Here is a 25,245-nt window from a genome sequence, read left to right on the forward strand (position 1 = left end):
CCATTGCTGTGGAGAGACATCATGACCAAAGCAACTCTTAAGAAGGACAACACTTAATTGGGGCTGGCTTACAGGTTCAGAGGTTCAGTCCATTATCAACATTGCAGAAAGCAGAGAAGCATCTAGGCATTCATGGTGCTGGAGAAGCTAAGAATTCTACATCTACATCCAAAAGAAGCCAGGAGCAGGCTGTCTTCTAAGAAGCTAGAAGGAAGGTCTCAAAGTCCACCCCAGTAGTGACACAGTTCTTCCAACAAGGCCACACCTACTCCAACAAGGCCACACCTCCTAATAGAGCCAATCCCTGGGCCAAGCATATTCAAACTAACATAAACTCACTCTTTCTTCTGAGTTACTTTTAAATTATTTTATCTATGAAACTAAGAACCTGATAAAATTACTTCATCCTTCCCACTGAACAAGATCCCTTGCTAAGGGATGGGATATCAAACTTCTTCTGTGGTTTGATTGATTTGATGTCCAGGTTTCTTTTTTTGTTTGTCCTTTTTTTTGTTTTGCTTTGTTTTTTGTTTGGTTTTGGCAAATAATTGAGCAAGACAGAAAAGCAGAAGTGAAAGCAATGATTTACTAAGAAGGAGAGAAGCATAAAGCATACTCCATGGAATGGAACCTGCTCTAGTAAGCTGTGACTCTTTACCCTAATTGACACATAGCCTTTTTCTAATTGACAGATACCCTTTTATTTAACTTTGGACAATCTAGGCATGCTCCTGACACACATCCCATAACTTTAAACATAGGTCTTCTCTGTCATGCATATGAATAGAGGAGTAAATGGAAGTTGATTTTTTTTATCCTCCTAACAAGTCACTGTAGTACCCAGTACAAGTCTAAACTGCCTTTTTACACCCTTCCTTCAACCAGGATGTGCCTACAAAAGAGGAGGTGATGAAAAGGGCAGAAAAGACTATTGTTTTATAAGGGACAGGATATGGGTGACAGTGTTGTTTCTATGCTCATATGCTTTACCCTCAAAGGAACCCCTTTGTTCTAGACATCCAGTTGGTTTGCTTGCTTACTTAATTTTAATTGCAAGCCACAGATTTGATCTTCACAATTTTAGTGCATTTAATAAATCAAATGTTTGTGACCACTGGAATAGAGATGTGAAAAGTAACTTTTACTCACCAGATGCAATTGTTGTCTTGGAGGCTTACCACTGAATAAGCTCACCCTTTGTAGCTCTTTCTGAACTCTGGCTGGCTGGTTCAACTCAGCTGTTCTTGCCCAAACTCCTCTCCAAGCTGACTGATGCAAAGCAGATTCTCTCAGGTTCTCAATGAATTGCTCTGGTTGGCTTCAAATTAACCCAGGTAATCTGTTATAATCATCTGGCTCCTTCTCATTATCTTGCTTTTTCTGTCCATACCTGCAACCCTTCTCTGTAAAACTGTCCCAGTAAAACTGCTTCCTCTCTGTCTCTGTATCTCTTTCTTTCTCTCTCACTCTCTGCTGCTCTCTTAAGTCTCTTCTCTTTTGTGCTGTTCTTGTGAGAGCTGGCCCAATCTCTGATTCAGTCTGTCAAATCATTCTCTGATTCCTCATTACATCTGCTCCTCAATTAGACATCACTTTCAAACATGGATGTTTCCTCTTATAAACTAACTTTACTTTCATTGTTTGGGATTAAAGGTGTGTACTAAGGGTGTGTCTGTATTCCAGCCAGATCATATTATAATCCAGGTTGTGTCTGCATTCCAGCCAGATCACATAGACCTAGAAGGTCTTTGGATGTGATTCCTTGTCAGAACAGTCATGTTTCTATATTAAAATTCCTTTACAGAGATATAAGTGTATTTTTCCTTCTAAGATCTTCCAGGGGATAATAATATCATATCTGGATTGGCTATAATGTCATCCATGCTTTGGGCTCTTGGCTGTAAAATTGCTACTGTCTCAGATGATACGTTGGTAAACATAGTCTCTCCCATGAAACCACAGTTTTCAGGAACGTTGAAGTTCCTCCTCAACTTCTGCCACTGCTTCTTAGCCCATCCTGGAAAACAGGCCCAGTGGATGTGCTTCCTTTCTGCCTCAACCCCAATATCCATGAAAATTAATTAAATGATGTCATGCTTCATTTTATCTGATTTGGAAGCAGTTCATACTCCTTTTGCACGTCGTATTAGTCCAAGCGATCAGCATATTAATTCATTTGTGAGAATAAGCTCAAGGGTAATTATAGTGAGGAGGTTTAATGCCTAAATGTGTTAATGTCTGCAATCAGAAGTACATTCTCAGTGTGAACAATTGTTAGACAATTACTGTTGGATACGATTGCTCAGTAGACAGCAGACATGTGTCAAGAGGGAAATAACAAGACTTTGTTTTGCAAATTCTATATTATCAGCAAATTCTCTTCCCCCTACAATACTTTCTAAGATATTCAACTGATACAGATCGATCTTTCTCTTACTCTTCACATTGTGGATTAAGTAAAAAACAAGTTGTATTTCTTATGTAAAAGTCATCAGCAACAGTTTTGCACTTCTTGAAAGTCTAAATCTTTTTTATCCTTTCTCAATGCTTTGATTTGTTTATTGTCATAAAACTACCAACTTAATTGTGCCCCTTTATTTCCCAATTTGCACTATAATCTCTATTACTTGATATTTTCTTTTCCTATAATGGAAAGATTCTTAGGTCTTCTCATTACAACATGCAAAATGTCTTAAGAAAGGTCCATCTCAATAAACACATTGCAATGAACTGAATAAACAGTGGAAAAGTGAATGTTGACTATTTCTCCATTCTCCAAAATAGTAATTTTGAATGAGAGTTAAATTTAATCTCCATTGGTTTTTTTATTTTACCTTTCTCAAAGCTCTTTGACAAATTTCAAATAGGAATGGAATATAATCATAGGTTTCTCTCTACATGGCATTGTTTTGTGTATATAGAGATGTATCTAGTTAAAGAAAAAGAAAAAACTATGTAAATAATTTGAATAACCTATGAAAAGGATTCATTGCTTATATAATTAGCATATCTGAGCTAGTTTCCATCAGGTTTCCATCAGTTCTATTTGAAGATTAATTTTACCTATGAGTCTTAGCACTTGAACATTATTGATACCTTTTTCATCAGACTGTTTTACCATCTGCTCTCAAATGACCATAGCATCTCTGTCCCTCTGACTTGCATTGTTGCCTTTTACTATGTGCTTTTCAAATATCAAACCGAGATCAAGTATCATTATCAGAAATTTGGAGGAATTCCCTTGTGTACCACATGCTACCAGGGAAATCAGGTTGTTTCTTGGGATTTGTAGGTTTTTGTTACTGTTTCTCTTTCTTAATTTGAGGAATTTAAAAAAAGTCTCAGAAAGGAACTAAAGGATGGGTTTATGAAAACTTGAAAAACAAAAACAAAACAGAGCAAATAAGCTATAAATCTCATTATCTGCCTAGAGGAGGCGGATGTGGGAGAAGAAGGAAGCCATGATGTTAGGATTAGGCCAGTATATTCAATAATGGAGCTTAGCAAGCAGCATCATGGCTGGCTAGCAACTGAATCACCAAAAGAAGGTGAGTCACTTTAGAGGAAAAGTGAGGATGCTCAAAGTGTTAGAGAAAGGCTCTGTAGAAAAGAACTAGAACTAGAGAAACGATAGTTTTTGCTAAGTACTTCAAAGGAGCAGGTGGACATAAAGCTGCTTGGCTGAGGCTCCATGAGCAACATGAAGAGGACAGGAATTATAGATAGGAAAACAGTATATCAACTCTTCCTCCTTTCATCTGTTTAGAATGCTAATAGGTGACACTGCTTTCCTGAAGGGTAAGACCTTAGCCAGGGAATTAATCACCCCAGCTCAGTTAACTGTTTTAGGTAGCTTTCAATCTATAATTTCCATTCAAGCCATGGAGATTCCATTTTATTGACAATAGGGAAATAGATTTCCCTCAGTGTCCTTCTGTCTTAGGTTTTCTATTTGCTATGAAGAGACACTATGACTGTGGTAAGTCTAATAAAGCAAAACATTTAACTGGGGACTGGCATACAGTTTAGAGACTTAGTCCATTGTCATCATGGCAGAAAGCACGGGGGCGGGGGGCATGCAAGCAGACACAGTATGGGAGAAGTAGAGAGTTTTACATGCAGATCAGCAGGCAGCAGGAAGAGAGTGTAAGACTGGGACTCGCTTGAGTATCTGAGACTTCAAAGACTACCTTTAGTGACATACTTCCTACAACAAGGCCACACCTACTCCAATAAGGCCGCACTTCCTAATACAACCACTCCCTATTATATTATGGTGGCCATTTTCTTTCAACCCACCACACCTTCCAATCCTACAGTAGTTTAGGTTACTTAGATTAGATATTTAATCCATATCTTTCAATAAGATTTTACCATCTTTCTCATAAACATGAGTTCAAATAACAAATAGAGCCAATGAGAGGAAAATTACTTTTATTCTCATTTTTCTCAATATTTTGGGCTCTAGACTATTTGGCCTCTTATTACTGTTATTATTACTAACAATGCTGCTGTGAACCTTTAAGTATGTAATATTGCTACACTACTGAACAGGGAGAACATGGCAATATTTTTCTTCTGCAATTATATTATTACAGTAACATCTCAACTTTGCAAATATCCCACTTGAAGCAGTTTTATTATGACATCATGTGTGGATTATATGATTGAAGCAGATGTCTCTCTCTATCAAAGGCTGAGAGATTCCTTGACTGTTTCTTCACATCTGTATATGTCCTACAGCAAAGGTTTTAACAATGGCAAGTGTGTCTCTTGTGCAAATACAAAGCTGTCTTCTTACAGTCAGCTGTCTCAAGATCCCTGAGTTCTTTTTCTACATTGTCTTATTTAAGAGTCTTCTTAGGGGAAGGAACTGATTCCCAGAAGTGAAAAGGGGAAGACCTTGGAGCTGGGACATGATTTGTGTGCATTGTGTATTCAAATGCTGATTTCTATACCCAGAGATCTGCTAGCAGTCTGGACTTTGGTATTGTTATTATTACTTTGGTATTGTCATCCTGACTCAGTATTTTGTAAAACATTGTTCTCCATCATCTTTCTGATTGATTAAATAAAGAGCTGAACAGACTATATCTAGACAGGAGAAGATAAAGCAGAACTTCCCAGCCCAGAGTGAGGGAGAGGTTCTCAGGTAGGACCCAAGAAGTAGCCATCAGGACAGGAATGAAGAATGCAAATGGCAGGTAATGGGACACATGGCTGGAAAGAAGGTTGGGAAGTCACTTAAGGCCAGTCATCTAAGTGCCTAAAGCTTATTAATAAATAGAATGTCTTCAAGTCATTATTCAAAGCAAGTGAAGGCATAGAAAAAACCGTACTTTTACACCCTGAGTTGCAGGTGTGTTCTTATTTGACTTTGACCATAATTGCAATATTAGAATCTCAAAATTAATTAAGTCCACTTCTGACTTCTAATTAATATCTAAATAAAGTGTTAGAATATTATTATGAATTGTTTAAGTTATTTAGTAAAGGTCAGTTATTGTTACCAATATTAGCTGTATTGTTGGCACTGCTGTAGACACCTGCTCAAGTGAAATTTATTTTTGCCAAGTCTATGCTTTTAGAAAAAATGACTTACACTCTGTGTCTAAGTGCTATACCTCTTTATCTGCAGAATGACAGAAAATAATTACAAAGTGGGAGTAGAGAGTGGGTAGTGGTAGGGATCAAGGCTTCTGGGAAATATCCCACTCTTACATACATAAATACATTAAATTTGATATGAGACACAAAGAGGCTATATTATAATTCTGTTAGATTCTGAGTTTTCAGCTCAGTGGATGTTTATGGAGGACTGTTTACCACAAACAAGTGTAGTGTCATTTGCATAGTTTAAAGAAGTCACAGAGAGTTTTCTGGTTCCCCTTCCTTGACATATAATGTGAATTTAAGCCTTGAAATTTGCAATTGTGATTCACTCTATCTAATACAACCACAATGGTCAAGCTACCCATGATGATTCATTAGGATTTTTATTTGCTTAAATAATTTTCTCTTTCCTCTTTTACCCTCTGAGCCTTCCCATGTATTCTGCCTTGCTCTCTTTTAATTCATGGATTTCTTTTCTTTAATTATGATATATACATATAAATATTATACATATAAACACATTATATATAAATTTAGATATATATATCATATGTTATATATACATATAAATATATATATAACACATATCATATATAAAGTTAGAAACATATATCATATGTCATATATGATATATGTATATATGTGTGTGTATACATACACATACACATATACATCATATACATATGCATCATACATATACTCATATATATACATCATATAAACATACATATACATACACACACACACACACATATATATATGTATATATATATATATATATATATATATATATATATATATGCTTAGACCATATAATGTAACTTGAATTTGTATGATTGCTTGTATTTTGAGGAACTAGAATTGAACCTAGATTCAATTCTACATGCTTAGAAATCACTTTACCCCTGAGTTTTCCATTAGTTTTATTTCCATAACTTTCTGTTAAATATCCACTTGGTGACCTATAATCTTGCTTTCAATAGTCATGATTTCTTCAAAGTACAGATTAAAGTGTGCACTCAGCAACTGCCTATTTGATCTACTGTGCCTCATTTCCCACCAGTCATGAGGCCATTGTTGCTTGTATGTTTAATCAAATCTGACATTGAAGGAAAAATTCTTGAAATCTCTATTTTCTAGACCTATCTAGTGGCTCAGCAATAGTTCATCATGAACCATGGGGTTCATTTTTGAAATGTGATGTGTTTTAATAGGAGCTGCTCCTAACTGTGAGAGATCTGTGGACAAAGGACAGCAAAGCGCAAAAGCTGTCTCATTCTGGATCTCTAAACTAGTTATTCTCAAAGGCTCTCTGTGATTCTCACATTGCCTGTCCTTTGAGTAATGACTGCTCCTGGAGAAAGACTTTCCTTCTCTTCTACCTTCAGAATCACATTTTTCCTCTAACTAGTAAATTAGAATGAGGCATCTCCTTGTGGCACTTTATATGGAAATGGTGGTGATAAAAGTGATACAGATGATTCAGAACCAAAAGAAATTAATGCACAGTTCTAATAGTATCCATTCCTTTATCATTTATACTCAATGTTATCCAAGCATTATAGCTGTGAAGGCTAATCTTGGTTGTCATCTTGACTACATCTGGAATTAACTAAAACCCCAAACCTGGGCACACCTGTGAGAGATTTTCTTTGGTTGGATTATTTGAGATGGAAAATCCACCCAGAAGATCTATCCTAAATCAGGGCCATACCTTCTGGTGACAGCCAAATAAAAAGACATGGTGGAAGGAAGCATTTGCTTTTTGTCTGCTAGCCACAGACTCACAGGCATGTTGATGTATTCTGTTCCCAGGAGTATCTGAGCCCACTTCTAGATTCAAAGGTAGACTGAAAACATACAGCTCTCTAGGATGTCTCTGGGACTCCAAAACCACAATGGGACTGCTGAGACATCCAATCTCATGGACTAAACAACTAACTACCAGACATCTCTATATATTTGCCTTGAAGTATTTATCTTTAAACTGTTACTATTTAATCGTGTTACTTCTCACTTCCCAGACCTGAGCAATCAATCATCCCTCTTTCTCTACATTTAATCTAGACATTTTATCTTAATGAAGTGCTTGCAATAATGTGGTTTTCTATGAGCAGGGTCTTTCATTTACAATATGCTCTTCAGTTTCATTCATGCTGTGGTATGTATTTTTTCATTCATGCTATGAGACTTATTTTTATGTGTTTTGTTTTGAAACCATCTCATTTCACAGCTGTAACATTTTTGGCTATTATTCATAGTATCCTTTTTGGCTTACTTTTTTGAGACAAGGTCTCACTATGTAGCTTTGTCTGTCCTAGAACTCTCTACATAGACCAGCCTGGCCTCAAATTCACACAGATCTGCTTGTTCCTGCTCCCTAGAATTCTTCCAGATTGCATCAAAGTTTTAAGTTTCTAGCCTCTGTTTTACTGAAGTCACTTTTCTGGGTTGTTTAAAGAGCTGTCTTGCTTTCCTATTTGCTATAAAATCAGGGGATTCTCTCAACCCCTGAGTTCTGTCAGCTGAAACACAAATGAACTGTGTCTGTTATGGTAAACTTGGGTAGGAAATGGAAACTCTTGGGGTTTTGTTGTCTTGTTTTGCTTTGTTTGTTTTGTTTTGTTTTTTGGATATTCTACTTATTTACATTTCAGATGTTATCCCGTTCTCCCATCTTCCCCCCCAATAATCCCTATCCCATCACCCCTCCCTCTGCTTCTATGAGGGTATGCCCCCAACCATCCACCCACTCCCTCCTCCCTACCCTTGAATTCCCCCACACTGGGGCATCCAGCCTTCACAGTACCAAGGACTCCCAACAATGTCTGACAAGGTCATCCTCTACTACATATACAACTGGAGCCATGGGTACCTCCATGCGAGTTCCCAGGCTGGTAGTTTTGACCCTGGGAGCTTTGGTTGGTTAGTATTGTTGCTCTTCCCATGGGGCGAAAGCCACTTCAGCTCCTTCAGTCTTCTCTCTACCTCCTCCATTGGGTGCCCCATGATCAGTTGAATGGTTAGCTGCAAGCATCTGCCTCTGTATAGAGCCTTTCAGGAGACAGGTATATCAGGCTCTTGTCAGCATGCACTTCCTGGCATCCACAAGAGTGTCTGCATTTGTTGACTGCACATGGGATGGATCCCCATGTAGGACAATCTCCAGAAAGCCCTTCCTCCAGTCTCTGCTCCACACTTTGTCTCTGTATTTGTTCCTTTGAGTATTTTGTTACTCCTAAGAAGGACCAAAGCACCCCTACTTTGGTCTTCCTTCTTCTGGCTAGGATGTGGAGAAAGAGAAGAACTCCTTACCATTGTTGGTAGGATTGTAAGCTTGTACAACTACTCTGGAAATTAGTCTGGCAGTTCCTCAGAAAATTGGACATAGTACTACCTGAAGATCCAGTTATGCCACTCCTGGACATATACCCAAAAGATGCTCCAACATATAACAAGGACACATGCTTCACTATGTTCTAGCAGTTTTATTTATAATAGCGAGAAGCTGGAAAGAACCCAGATGTCTTTCGACAGAGGAGTGGATACAGGAAATGTGGTACATTTACACAATTGAGTACTGCTCAGCTATTAAAAACAATGACTTCATGAAATTCTTAGGCAAATGGATGGAACTAGAAGATATCATCCTGAGTAAGGTAACCCAATCACAAACGAACATACATGGTATACTCTTACGGATAAGTGGTTATTAGCCTCAAAGCTCAGAATACCCAAAATACAACTCACAGAACACAGGAAACTCTTGTTAAGTCGGCTGATACACATAGTCTGCAATGCTTGGAGTTGACAGACATTGTGGTGTGAGCTGTTATTTCCACTGTCTAACTTCAGTATTTGTGGAAAGTGGCATGTTCACTATGTCTCACATTTTATTGGGTTATAGACATTAATAATGTCATATAAAACTTATCTAAGAGTCTCAAAGTAAATCTGTAAGACAGAGCAGTGTGCAGTGTGGAAGTCAGGTTACTTGCCTTTGGTCACAAAACTAATTAGGTTACAAACTAATTACAGATAATGGTTCCCCCTCCCCTGCACCTAGTGCCTCTTTCCTGCTTTCCTTAATTAGAAGAAGGTAAGAACCACAGAAAAGTAGGTCCCAAGTAGCAGGACTAGAGACTCTCTTTTACCTAAGGAAGAGGCAAAGAAGACCCTAGAAGACAAAAATCCACCTCAAAACTAGGGCCTCTTTTCTTGATGTTTTGCTATATCAGTTGATTCCTTGGTTTCCAAACTCTGTCGGTGTATTTTCTACTTCTCCGTGAATGTCAACATTGTGACTGGTCTACTCGTGGGCAGAGTTAATATATGAGCCCCTGGACTTTGCCTAGATCTCCTGACTACCATACTTTATACTTTTAATTGTCCCTAAGCCACACCAACTCTTTCTGACCCAAACGAACACGGTCGTGAAGCAGAATTGATTACTTGACTCATAAACACTGGTACTGAGCATGCTCCTGTGAGTGCATCAAGGCCTTTTAGCTAAACAGAAAATTTTATATGAAAGGAGCATAATTGAAAAGCCCTCTTATTTGATATTGAATTCTGGAAACCTTTAGGATTTGTATTACTTGGTGTCTACCCCAGTTAGCGGAATGACAATGTTCTGGACCCCTTTTAATACAATCATCCAGCTCTGATTTAGAGCTACTAATGTGAAAAACATTTACACAGAAGGACATGATATGTACAAAACAAAAAACAAAGAATTTAATGCCTCTTGTTTAGAGTTAGAAGCCCTAAATGGTTCACACTCAGATTCCTGGAAAATAATAAAACTTCCTGGAGTTCCAAGAACATACATCTGTAACTAAAGTGTGCTCTGTGCTACAGTGAGCTTTTACAAAAGTACCAAAAGGTCATTGTTCCTTCTTTTATACATTCATTGGCCTTCAGTGAGTCATTTCGTCTATCCCATAGGTTCAGTTTCCTTATCCATCAACTAAGGGCTTGTTAGTTTTTCAGTACATGTCTATTTAGATTGATAAGGATAGGCTGGTAGTTGAAGAAGATCACAGTGTACAAATTAAAGTTTGGCTTAAGTTCTTTTCCCCCACTTAATTCATGAGTAATTTTTATTTAGAACTGCTCTTTTCCAATAATTTATCTATTTTTCTTAACTTTACATACCAATCACTGCCCTCTCCTTCCTCTCTTCTCAGTCTGACCCTTACAAATCCCTCCTCCACTTACCACTCTGCCTTAGGGTACCAATCCACCCTGGGATATCTAGTCCCAGCAGGACTAGGCACATTCTCTCCCATTGGACTCCCACAAGCAGTTAGGGTAGGGGGAAGGGGATCCAATGGCAGAGAAAAGAAACAGAGACAGCCCGCACTTCACTGCTTAGGGGACCCACATGAAGACCAAGCTCCACATTTGCTACAAATGTGTAGTGAATCTAGGTCCAGCTCCTGCATGCTCCTTAGTTGGTGACTCAGGCTTTGTGAACCTCCACAGTTGCAGATTATTTGACTCTGTAGGTCTTCTTGTGGTATCCTTGACCCTTCCTGTTTGCTCACTTGCACTCTTTCCCTAAGACTTCCTAAGTCCCACTTGACATTTGGCTGTGGGTCTCTGCATCTGCCTTTATCTGCTCCAGAATGAAGCCTCTCAGGAGACAGGTATACTAGGTTCCTGTCTATAAGCATAGCAAAGTATTATCAATAGTGTCAGTGGTTGGACTTCTCACATGAGATGAGTCTCAAGTTAGGGTAATCATTGGTTGGTTGTTCTCTTAGTTTTTAGTTCTTCTTGATCCCTGAACATCTTGCAAGCAAGACAAATTTTGGGTTGAAGGTTTTGTGGGTGGATTGATGTCACCCTCTCCCCTCTGGAAGTTCTGCTTGGATATAGGAGGTGGGCATTTGAGACTCTATATCTCCATCTGGTAGGAATCTCAGCTATGGTCACCTGCATAAACTCCTTGTTATCCTCTGGTCTGTTTGTCCCTCTAGCTAGTCAACAGACATCTCTGATGCCCTCTGAGGTTTTCCATTCTCATTCCCAGTCCTCTCATGCTGAGCACTGCTGACCCCTCTCCTACTCAGTTTCCCGTCTTCATATACCTCTTTAATGACTATTTTTAGTTTCCCTTTCTGAGTGACATTGTGAATCTTCCCTTAGGACCTCCTTATTACCCAGTTTCTTTGGGTCTGTGGATTATAACATGGTTGTCCTGTAGAAAGTGCAACAAATAAACATTTTAATACACCCCAATAAGAGGAATTAGTGCATAGAAAACCACATAATGTGAATAAAAGTGAGATAAGAAAGTACTCAAGATAGCAAAGAAAAGCTTGGTTTCAAACTCAGGAGAAGAAAACATGAACTGTGAAATAGAAATAGCCAATAAATATGTTAATGTTCTCAGAATTTTTAAATTTAAACAAATTAACACAAACAAGACAATTATCTGTGAATACTGATTAGGTTTGAATATGTTTTATGCTGGGGAAGGGATTGAGTAAATAAAGCACTTATTATGAAACATGAAGCTAGAGTTCTGCTCCCTTGGCTCCAAGTAACAGCTGTTTGGGTGTTGGAGGCCCACCTGTAATTCCAAATTTTGGGAAGCAGAGACAGAGATGTCTAGGGTAAACTGGCTAATTAGAATAGCTGGAGACAAGCCTAGGGTTTAAGAGACCATGTTCAATAAATAAAGTATTGAGCAATTGAGAAAGAAATCTGATATAAACAACTTTCAACCTCTCTACACAAAAATACACACGAGTTGCATGTACCTCCACACGTGTGTGCCCACATGCATGTGAACATCCATGCACACACCATACACACACATATACACATAAACACAGTAAAAGATGTATAATTTGCAACTTTATCATTATTTTTCCACATTGGCTTCTAGATTAAGTCATCTCATACTCAGGAGTTTTGACAAAATTACTTAAATTATTTAAATAAATAATGAATAAACTTGAATATTGATTGAGCTCCTATTGTGTTCTAGGGATATTTGAGACTGAGGTTTAACTCAAGTTTTTTAAGATTTATTTTCAATCATGTATGGGTGGGATTATGCACATAAATTGAGGAGACTAGAGGCAAAAGATTCCCTGGAGCTGGATCTACAGGTAGTTATGAGATGACATAGAGACTGGAAACAGTTTGGGTAGTTTGAAGGCGCAGCATGTGATGTTAACCACTGAGCAATCTCTCTGGCATAGGCACATTTTTATTTTTGTACATATTCTAACAGGTAAGGCAAATCAAATAAATAAATACAAAAATGCTAAGAACCAAGAAGATAATAAATCAGGCAATGTAAATATAGTATGTCTTGTGAATAAAGAAGAAATCATGATGTGGGTCAAATCATCATCTCATAAAATGATGTTAGAGATGAGATTCCAGTAAGGTAAAGTAGGTGACAAACTAAATGGTTTTAAAAAGGTGCTGCTTCAGTAAATTGTGATTCTTCAGTGTTTGTCACCATCTGCAATAGTCTCTATTGAACCACAGTGGCAAGGTCCTAGCCTTCAGTTATTCTAGTAATTGGGGCTCATTCTAGATTAGAATTATAGAATATATGGATCTTCCCCCACTAGTTCAGTCTTCTATTCATCTAGGGTCTAGACTCTATGTAGCATCCATTCTAATGTCTATAGTCAGAATTCTCCAATCTTTCATAGCTGCCCCGAGTCTTCTCTACATTGAGTCATATGCTGAGATCATTTTCTTTGTCTTCCTCCACTTGTATAGTGAGCTAAAGGGGAGGTAGTATAGAGAATATCTAAGGTCGTTACACTTATAGATTCCTATCAAATTCTAATAAAATGCTACTGTATACAACACAGCTTTCCTGATTTTCATCCTTTTCTAATAGAAAATACATTTCCAGTCTGACAGTGGCACATACCTTTACTCCCAGCAATGTGGAGGCAGAGGCAGGTAGATCTCTGTGAGCTTAAGACCAGCCTGACCTACACAATGGTTTCCCCATCAGCCAACACTACATAGTGTGACCATGTAACAAACCACAATAACCATAAACAACGCATTTCTTCTTCCATCTCAGCTCTCTCCTTCATGTTTGTTGGTTTTTGTTTAGTTTTAATTAGAAGGCTCACACTCAGTCCTGCCACTTTCTTCTCTTTATGGCCTTCGTAAGTTGACATTTAAACAAGCTTCAAACTTTCTATGTTAAAACCCATCTCCTTTGCTTTGTATTTTTTGTCTAGTCTCTTATTTGTCATTAAGGTTAACTTAATTAAATAATTCAGTTTATGTAATTGTACCAGGCTCTTTGGAACTATATTAGTATGATAATACAAAATAAAGTAATTGTGATTATACACTAAATATTGAAGGATTTATAAAATAGAAAAACACTTTAAAATGATGAAACAGCACCCTTCAAAGTAGCTACAAATAACAAGCCACAAATAATATAAAATATCTTGTTGTAGCTGTAACCAAGCGAATAAAAGCCTTGTATGGCAAGAACTTCAAGTATCTGAAGAAAGAAATGGAAGAAGATATCAGAAGATGGAAAGATCTCTCATGCCTGAGGCTTGGTAGAATCAACACAGTGAAAACGACCATTTTATCAAAGGCAACCTACAGATTCAATGCAATTTCCATCAAAATTCCAACACATATAGAAATTCCAATTTCGTATGGAAAAACAAGAAACCCAAGATAGCTAAAGGAAATGTAAAATCAGAGAACATCTGGAAGTTTTACCATCCCTGACTTCAAGCTGTACTTACAAGCAATAATAATAATAACTGAATGATATTGGTATAGAGTCAGACAGGTTGACCAACAGAATAGAATCAAATAAATCCAAATACCTAAAGACACTTTATTTTTGACAAAGAAGTCAAATCTGTACAAGGGAACAGGGAGAGCATCTTCAACAAATGGTGCTGGTCTAATTGAATGTTGGCATGTGGAAGGATGCAAATAGACCCACATATATCACCCTTCACAAAGCTTAAGTCTAAGTAGATCAAAGATCTAACATAAAACTAGATCTACTAACTCTCATAGAACAGAAAGTAGAAAATAGCCTTGAACTCATTGGCACAGGAGACAAATTCCTGAACATAACACCAATAGCTCATACACAGAGATCAAAAATTAATAAATGGGACCTCATGAAACTGAAAAGCTTCTGTAAGGCAAATAACACTGTCAATAGGACAGAATAACAGCCTACAAAATGTGAAAATGTCTTCACAAACTGTACATCTGACAGAGGTCTAATATTCAAAATATATAGAGAACTCAAGAAATTAGGCACCAACAAAGCAAATAACTTAAGTTTTTAAATGGAGCACAGGGCTAAATAGATAATTCTTAACACAAAAATCTCTAATGGCCAAGAAGTATTTAAAAAACTTTTTCCAACATCCTTAGTCATCAGGGAAGTGTGAATTAAGATGACTCTGAGATTCCACCTTACACAGATCAGAGGGAATGAGGTCAAACTCTCAAGGGACAGGGCATGCTCGAGAGGATGAAGAGCAAGATTAACATTCTTCCATTGCTGGTGGGAATGTAAATTGTATATTCAGTTTTGAAATCAACTTGGCAGTTCTCAGGAAATTGGAAATAGTTGTACCTCAAGACCCAGCAATACCACTCCTGAGCATATACCCAAAAGATGTTATACCATCTCACAAGGACACTTGTGATTATATTCAATTATACTCATAGCAGCTTTATTCTTGATAGCCAAAAACTGGAAACAATTCAGACACCACCCAACTGAAAAATAGATAAAGACACTGTGGTTAATTTGCACAATGGAATACTACTCAGCTATTAAAAACAAGGACATCATGAATTTTGCAGGCAAATGGATTGAACTAGAAAATAGCCTGAGTTAACCAGACCCAGAAAGACATGCATGGTATGTGCTCACTTATAAGTTGATATTATCTATAAAGCATAGAATAGCCACACTACAATCCAAAGACCCAAAGAACTAGAATATATCCTGAGTAAGGTAACCCAGACCCAAAAGGACATGCATGGTATGTACTTGCTGATAAATGGACGTTAATCATAAGGCATAGAATAACCACACTACATTCCACAGACCCAAAGAAGTAAACAATACATTTTAAACAAATTTTCAAAAGCAGGGTTTGCCATTTGTTTTCTTCTTTTGTCATTCTAAACAATTGTGTTGTATGTGGATTGTGTGTGATGAGATTAAGAGGTCCCCTTGGTGAGTTTCCTCTTGCTCTACTACATTTATTGTGATTTTTGTTTTGTTTTCTTTTCAGCCCTCCTGGCTCGACCTTGTGAAAGAAATAATAAAATGACTCCAATAGCTTTCAAGCTAGTTATTGATTAAAAATTCCTTGATTTTTAAAACAGGATATTTAGTGCCCTATAGAGAGAAAGAAAAAAAATGTTATCAAGAAGAGAATTCAGAGGTTACTGGGGAATTCTTGTTTCCATGGTGACAACAATACCTCCATTATTTCTTTAAAGAAGTGCATTTTGATTTAAAACTTAAAAATATTTCTAGCATGATATGTGAAGTAACTAAAAAAAATGTTCCGCTTCCATTCCCTGCAAATAGTCAAACAAATCTTTTGTAAGTTTTTGAGTTGATATGTTTTTACTCATTTGGCTGCAATTTATATTATGAAAAAATTTAACTGGACTATTTTATGAAAAGATCAGATTTCATACAGTCCAGGCCATTGCTGCACTTTGAATGTTCTTTATACTCAAATGTCATTGTCAGTATAACAGAGGTCGAAGGTGGTTGGACATGCCAGAGGGATTGGGGTGCTAGAGGGATGGCTCAGCGGTTAACAGTACTGGTTGTTCATGGAGAGGACCCTTTAACACATACATTGTGGCTCAGAACTGTCTGCAACTTCAATTCTCAGGATCCTACCCATCTTCTAGCCTCCCTAGTCTCTGTACAGAGTGCTCATACATGTACTCAAGCACATAATCATAAATAGTAAAACATATATATTTTGAAAAGTAGGGTTCGGTCACAAAGACCCCTCCTTTGTGAGTAGGTTTTTAGTCTTAAGTATATACAGAATTTAAAATTTTCTGTTTCTGTCTCTCTCTGTCTTTCTGTCTCTCTCCCCTTCACTGCCTCCACCATAAAGTGATTCATAAAAAAGACCTTTGTCAAATACCAGCATGGAATTGAAACTTGACCTATCTATGATATGCAGCTAGAGTGTATATAAATCATGTAAGAGCTATCCTGAACCCGGCTGAAATTACCAGTGTCTTTTACTGCAAACTAAACAACTTCTGCCCATGATATCACTCATCTTGTGCTATTATGTTATTGCAACATGAAGTGGAAAACAGAATATTCATAAAACTATAACTTGCCTTCTTATATAAACACTTACTTTCAAACAATTTTCTAAATAATGATAAATTTATACATTTGATCTAAATTATTTATCTGAATTTTATTTTTCTCATAATACATAATATTATTTAGGTCAGCCTATGATTTACTAGACAGACTGAAAATGCATGTGCAAGGTTTTGAGTCAAACCCCTAGTAATAAAAAAATTCCTTTTCAATTAAAAATGCACAAAAATAATATTAAAAGAAATGCTTTTTACAGAAAATGTGGTTTATTTACACAATGGAATAGTACTCAGTTATTAAGAATGAGTACATCCTGAGTTTTGCAAGCAAATGCATGGAACTAGAAAATATTATCCTGAGTGAGGTAACTCAGACCCAAAAAGACATGCATCGTATGTACACACTAATAAGTGGATATTCACCCCCAAAATGTACAGAATACCCAGTATACAACCCACAGATCTCAAAAAAGTTAACAATCAGAAGGTTCCAAGTGAGGACACCTCAATCTCACTTGGGAGGTAGAAGAAAGCAACCACAAGGTGGGGGGGGGGAGAGGGACCTGGATGGGAAAGGGAACAGGGAGGGGAAGAGGGAAACAGGGTCAGGTATTGGGTTGGGGGGAACAGGATTGAAGCCCTGAGGGCCAGCAGATAGAATGGAAACAGGCAACCTCGGGAGTGGGAAATGTGAAGGGACACTCTAGAATGCACCAGAGACCTGGGAGGTGAGAGACTCTCAGGACTCCAAGGGAGGAACCTTAGTTGAAATGCCCTACAGTGGGGACAGGGAACTTGTAGAGCCCACTTCCAGCAGAAAGGCAGGGTATCAAGTGAGGGATAGGGTTGTCATCCTACAGTCAAAAACTCTGATCCATAATTGTTCCTGTTTGAAACAACTGCAGGGACAAAAATGGAGACGAGTCTGAGGAAAAGGAGGTCCAGCAACAGGTTCAAATTGGCATCCAGCTCAAGGGGAGGCCCCCAGGCCTGACACTATTACTGAAGATATGATGTGCTCACAAAAGAAAAACAAAAAGAAGGGGGAGGGCTACCATGGTTGCCCTCCATAAGACTCAATAAACAACTGCAAGAGTCAGATACAGATATTTACATTTAACCAATGGACAGAAACTGCTGAGCCCTGTGGTTGAATAAGGGAAAATCTGGAAGAAGCTGATAAGGAAGGTGACCCTGTAGGGAAACCATCAGTCTCAACTAACTTGGACACCCCAAGGTCTCTCAGACATGGGGCCACCAACCACACAGCATCCACCACATGATATGAGGCCCCCAACATATATACAGCTGGGTCTGGGTTTAGTCAGAGAAGATGCACCTAACCCTTGAGAGACTAGATTCCCCAGGGAGTGGGGAGGTCTAGTGGGATGGGAGATGGGGTGGGGACATCCTTGTGGAGATTGCGGTGGCTGAGGACTATGAGATGCAAAACAGTCAGAGGGTAGACCAGGAGAGGGATTAAATCTGGACTATAAAAAAAGTTTAAATAAAATTTTTTAAAAATTTAAAAATTGAAAAACACAAAATCAGAAAAGAATTTTGAAAGGAAACTAATTTTATTTAATGATGATAAAATAACAAATGTAAGTTTTAATACCACTATGCTTAGGTGAGTGTGATTTATTGTTCAAACACCAATCTTTTGAAAATTATAATGATAAAAATAATTCTCAACTATAGAATCTTTTACTTTATAAAAATTGATTTATTCTAATGGCAAACAAATTATTTTTTAAAAAACCACAAAACCTTTATAACTACATGAATATCACAGTAAAATAAATCTTTCTAATTCATTATCTCAATATAAACCAGCCCCCAAGGAAATAATCCTCGGCATAGTAATATTTTTTAACAATATCCAGGTCATATCTTCTTAGTATTTTCTTCCTATGTTGTATGAAGACTAAATAGCTTTGAGGCATATGTTTTTACATAATTGCCTTCTCTCTAGTCATATTTAGTGCATCAAAAATGTAGACTTGATATAGTCTTCTTTCTAGGCCACAGTGTTTTCAATTAAAAGGACAATCTTCCTATAACTAAGAGACAAAGGGGTGGGGCTGTGGGAGGCAGCTGGGTATGTGGTTGAGCAGGCTTTGAACCCCAGAGACCCTCAGGGATGGTAGAAGTTTAACCTTGTTCCTGGACCCCTGGCTCATTTCACATATCTACAGCCCCCCACAGAGAGAACTGTGGCCATCCATTATGTAGGACAATGCTCCAAATAGCCCCTCCAGAGGTAGAGGGCATGACTACAGGCCACAGAACCTCAAGACAAATCTCCACATTAATGAGAAATCTAAAGGCCAGAGGGCATAGCCAATTAAGCATCCCTTCCCAGACCCTCCTCCTTGCAAAAGGTATTTAACCTCAGGCCCACCTTGGGAATACAGAGGTATAGTTTCATCCATTTCCCTCCATGACAATAAATATCTTAAGACCCTATCTTAAGACCATGGACTATATCTCTTCCTTGGACCTGCCATGGGGAACCATGAAGAAGGTCTTCAACTACTGAACTGCCTCTTAACCTCCTACTGATGCCTTCTCTATGCTTCTAGCCATGGAGGCCCAGCAACTCAACTAGGCAAGCCAAGCAGCCGTGACCTAGCCAAGTGAGTTGATCCAGCCCGTATGCCCCCATATTGGGGGCTCAAGTTGATCAGCCATTGGTTGGCCATTGTCTCAATCTTTGCTCATCTTTATACCTGCACATCCTGTAAGTAGGACAAATTTTGGGTTGAAGGCTTTGTGAGTGGGTTAATGTACCCTCTTTCCACTGAAAGTCCCACCTAGCTACAGCAGGTAGCCCACTTCAGTCTCAATATACTCTGCTGATAGGAGACTCATCTAGGGTCACCCCCATAGATTCTCTGGAACACTCCCCCATCCCAGGTCTGCAGTTACTCTTAGAGATACCACCCATTGACTGCCATTCTCACTTCCAGACCTCTCTCCCACACCTCCTCTCCTACACCTGATCTCAATCCTCTTTCCCCTCCTTTCTCCTTCTCCACCTAGTTCCCTCCTTCCTCCCACCTCTGATGACTATTTTGTTTCCCTTTCTGAGTGAAATTAATACATCCTCCCTTGGGCCCTCATTATTACTTGGTTTCCTTTTTTCTATGAATTGTAGTATGGTTATCCTGTACTTTGTGGCTAATGTCCACTTATAAGTGAGTACATACCATGTATGTCTTTCTGGATCTGGGTTAGCACCCTCAGGATGATATTTTCTAGTTCCATCCATTTGTCTGCAAATTTCATGATGTTCTTGTTTTTAACAGTGGAATAGTATCTCACTATATGAATGTACCACATTTTATTTCTTCATTCTTCAGTTGAGGGACATCTAAGTTGTTTCCAGTTTTTGGCTATTACAAAAAGGTGCTATGAACATAGTTGAGCAAGTATCCTTGTATACCACAAGGTCATATTTTGGGTATATGCCCAGGAGTGGTGTACCCCAGGTCTTAAGGTAGAACTACTCCCAATTTTCTGAGAAACCACCAAGTTGGTTTACAAAGGCACTATACCAGTTTCTACTCTCTTTGCTCCACATCCTCTCCAGCATGTGCTATCCCTTGAGGTTTTTTATCTTAGCCAGTCTAATGGGTGTAAGATGGACTCAGAGTCATTTACATTTACATTGGATTTACATTTCCCTGATGACTAAGGAGGTTGAACATTCTTTAAAGTTTCTTGCTCATTAGAGATTCCTCTGTTGAGAATTCTTTTTAGCTCTGCACACCATTTTTAAATAGGTTATTTGGTTTGTTGGTGTCTAATTTCTTGACTTCTTCATATATTTTGGATATTAGTCCTCTGTTGGATGTAAGGTTGTTGAAGATCTTTTTCCAATCTGCAGGCTTCTGTTTTGTCCTATTGAATGTGTCCTAAGCCTTGGAGAAGCTTCTCAGTTTCATGAGGTCCCATTTATTAATTGTTGATCTTAGTGCTTAAGCCATTGGTGTTCTGTTCAGAAAGTCTCCTTTACCAATGAATTCAAGGCAGGTCCATACCTTTTCTTCCATTAGATTTAGTGCATCTGATTTTATGTTGAGGTCTTTGATCCACTTGAACTTGAAGTTTTGTGCAGAGTGATAGATATGAGTTTATTTGCATCTTCTATGTGGAGACATCCAGCTAGACCAACACCATTTGTTAAAGATGATTTCTCTTTTCCATTGTATGGTTTTGGCTTCTTTATCAAATCTGTGTTCATAGGTGTGTAAGTGTATTTCTGCATCTTAGATACAATTCCACTGATCAAACTTTCTGTTTCTATACCAATACCATGTGGTCTTTATTACTATTGTTCTGTAGTAGAACTTGAAATCATCATGAATGGTGATACCTCCAGAAGTTCTACTATTAAGCAGCATTGTTTTAACTAAACAAAACATCTTTATTTAAGTTATCTAGGCTGGAGAGATGGCTCAGTGTCTAAGTATGAGACACAGACAGGAGGATGATAGGTCTTGCTGGCCATCAGTCTAGCATCATATTTAGTGAGAGTCCCTGTCTGAAGAAAATAAGACAAAAATGCTCTTCTCTAACCTCCTTGAAAAAAAAAATTTTATATATATATTCTCACACACAAGTACATACATCACACAGAAAATGCACCGTAGTTACACCCAAACACACACCCAGATGCACACACACACACACACACACAAACACACCAATAAATAATAAATATTTTTCCTTGATGTCATGGACTGGATATTTGTATTCCCTTGAAATTCACATCCTGAAAGCTAATTCTTAGAATTAATGGTATTGGATTACAGTCTTTGGCAGGCAAACAGGGAGGAAGGTAGAGGTCTTTTAAATAGGATTTGTGTTCTTTTAGGCAATTTATACTAGTATGTGGCACAGAACTATAACTCCAACACTAGGATGCTGAATTGAGGCATGTGTATCACAAACTCAAGGTTAACCTTGTGACAGAAAGAAAAGGGAGGGGGAGAGAATAAAAAGATATCAACTCTTTTTTGACCAAGAAACCCACTGCCAGCCCAAGCTATATCTACCAATGTGTTGGTTTTAGATTTTCCATCCTCCTTAACTAGTAGAAAGAAATTTCTTTTCATAAAACTGAAATAATGAACAGAAAAATAAATTTCTTCTGTATCTCTCATTTATATACCCACCAGATGTCCTTAAACCAAAATCTGACATGTCAGTGTTGTGACTAATACTTCTTAAGTCTAAAAGCCAAATTCATGACTCTGCTTGAATCCACTTCCCATGGCTCAAAGAAGCAATCTGTGTTACAACATTATTTCTGAACTTTTCATTTTCTCCAATGGGCTGTTCATATTTTCTTCATCCATTTAATTTCCCCAAGACAACTTACTTCAGTAAACTCAAGAAATCATATAAAAAACATTTCTCTAGTCAGAATGGCTTACTTTGCTGTTTTCTGAAAATTTCTGGGAAGCTAGGCAAATACAAAAACAATATAGTTTTGTTTAAGACTGATATTGAAGGTATAGACTGGGTTTTTCATACTAGGTAGTCAGTAAATTTGTGAGTCTCTGGAGCTGTCAAATACATTTACCAGAGTGAAGTCTAAATCTCAGGTTCTGGCTAAAGTCACCTTGAAATTTCTCTACTTTTTATAAGGCACAATGGCTCATACATATAATTTAAGCACTTGGAGGTAGAGGCAGGAGGATCAGAATTTTAACATCAACCTGAGTAACATGAACAAAATAAAATGAATACTTAAAAAATTATCTTCTTTATTCCCTAGGTATGGGCAGAGAAATAATCCAGTAGAACAATTCAATGTGCCTTGCAAGATATGCAAAGTATTCTCAACACTGAAAACAACTGGAGAATTGCTAAGTCTTCAAAGATAATATTTATTTTCCTCTCAGTACTCTCTGTCCTCCAATTTATCTCTTTTGTCTTTGAGTGTATGGTCATCACTTTAGTACAATTATTTTTACTAACATTACCCTCTTTTACTACTTCAGGATATTTATCTTCAAGAAAAGATACCTTACAGTGGATCCAGCAATTCTTCTGCAATCACGTCAGAACAATCTTGTTATGAATTAATTATTCCTTCTCTGACCTGAGATCCATATAGGTCTCAGTCTTAATTTCTGCATCCCTCCAATTCTTTAATTTCTCATCAGGTGATTCCATATCTGACATCTAGAATAGGTTCTCTTTACATTTATCTCTCTTGTTCAGACTTGTTGTTGGAGTCATGAACTAATCTGTAAAACGACTTGAAACATGGGTCATGGTCCCACCAAAGCATCATATCAATTGAACTCAGTGTTATCTCTCCCAATTGATAAAATACTTGGTTTTTATGTATTTCAACAAAGAGGATGCCAGCCATTTAGTTATAATAATGAGCAATTCAGAGTCTTCCTTGATATCTCATCAATTCAAATTAAGAGAGAGACTAACAGAGTCAAGAAACTTAGAGATATGGGTATGTGTCTCTATACAGTGGGCTTCAGCTATGTCACCCTCTATATAGCCTTCCTGCATTTTAAATACCAGTTTCCAAATAGCAAAGCAACCAATCTATTTTTTCCATTATTGCATCTCCTTCAGTGACTTCCCATTGATACAGTTGGAAGTTTGGAATCATTGCATGATCTTGAACACTCTGTGTACTCTAAGCTTTATTTTCCAGCATCAATAGGACAGTTGATGACTTCTCATTAGCTCAGACCTACATAGTGTTTGTCAGTACCCTGTTGATCTGACCCTTTGTGCACTCTGTCCTCTCACTCATGCCCTTTACTCTCCTTCTTTACCTTTTCACACAAATAATTGCAATGCAATTCTACTTCAGCTTAAGTTATCAGTTCCTGGAGAGACTTCATGCAGCTAGCTCAGTTGTCTCTTACTCCCATCACAAACTTCCAGAGCATCAGATACTTCTCATTATTATCTTGTAAACTGATACTTGTCTGTCTGTCCAAGTGATGAACTCTATTTCATCCATGAACTTCTTCCAGTAGAAGAAAACACATCCATTGTTTTAGTGTTACTAATTTGCACACAGTCCTTAATAAGACATGTTAGTTAAGATATCTGCTTTAATGAGTGGATATGATTGTTTGTGCGTGTATGTGTGTATTAAATTCTTGGTCCTCCTTCCTCTACCACCAAAGTGCTTAAATTATATGTATAGGTCATTATGCCTTATAAAAAGTAGAGCTATGACTGTGTGATAGGCAAGGAAGAAAGTATTAACAGAAGAAATAGAATAAGAATACATCTAACTTTTGAAATGTTATAGAATTTGCAGAATGCTCGCCTTAAACCTGGCTTTAGCCTAAGAGTTTTCCATGTATTAGTGTCTTTTTTCATTTGCTCCATTTTTTTTTTCTAGGAGAAACTGAATCTCCAGTCAATGTGGGCTGGGTAGTTTAAATTCAACTGTCGTGCTTTAAATGGGGTCTGTCTATCATAGGCTCATGCATTGGGCTTGGTTGCCAGCAATGTACTTTTAAGAAGTAATGAGATCTTAAGCACTCTAATCCGATCAATAGACAAATTCCTACATGAGTTCCTAATATGGTATTTTTGGAATGTGGCAAAAGGAGGCAAAACTTAGTTGGAGGAAGTAGGTCACTGGTATCATGAAAGAACTATCAGACCCTCTAGCTCTTCTTCCTTTTACCTCTGATTCCTGGCCATCACAACTTGAGCAGCACTCTGACCTCCATGATATTCTTTCTCACTAAATGTCCACATCAAAACCCACTGTGGGACTAAAATTTTCTTAACTATGAGCCCAAATAAAATGTTCTTTCTTTCAACAGTTCCCTGGTGTTTGTCAGGAGGGTGAAAGACCTTACCAGGACATTAGTACTGGTTCACTCCATGTTGCATTTCACATTTTTGGACTTTGCTGAATGTGACTTATTTTGTCAATGAGAATTAGTCAACACTGAGGCTTTACTCTAATAGCATGCACTACCATTTGTACAGCATTCATGTATTTCTCAATTCCTAAGATTCATTGTTTATGTCCCATCTTTATGAACAATCTGATAAGGCTTACCCTTCTCTATATTCCCAAACAATGCCTAAAATAGTGGGTTAGTTAATAGGGCAAAAAATTAAATTGTTATAGAGTGATGTTTACTAAATTGAGGTTAACTGTGAAAGAATAATGGTAATTAAAGAAATCCGTATTCCTGGGCTCAATCACAAAAGAATTGCTACTTAATTGTAATGAGAAATGACCCCAGTGTT

Source organism: Grammomys surdaster, unplaced genomic scaffold (genome assembly GCF_004785775.1).
Source record: "Grammomys surdaster isolate TR1022 unplaced genomic scaffold, NIH_TR_1.0 165, whole genome shotgun sequence".
Classification (NCBI taxonomy): Eukaryota; Metazoa; Chordata; class Mammalia; order Rodentia; family Muridae; genus Grammomys; species Grammomys surdaster.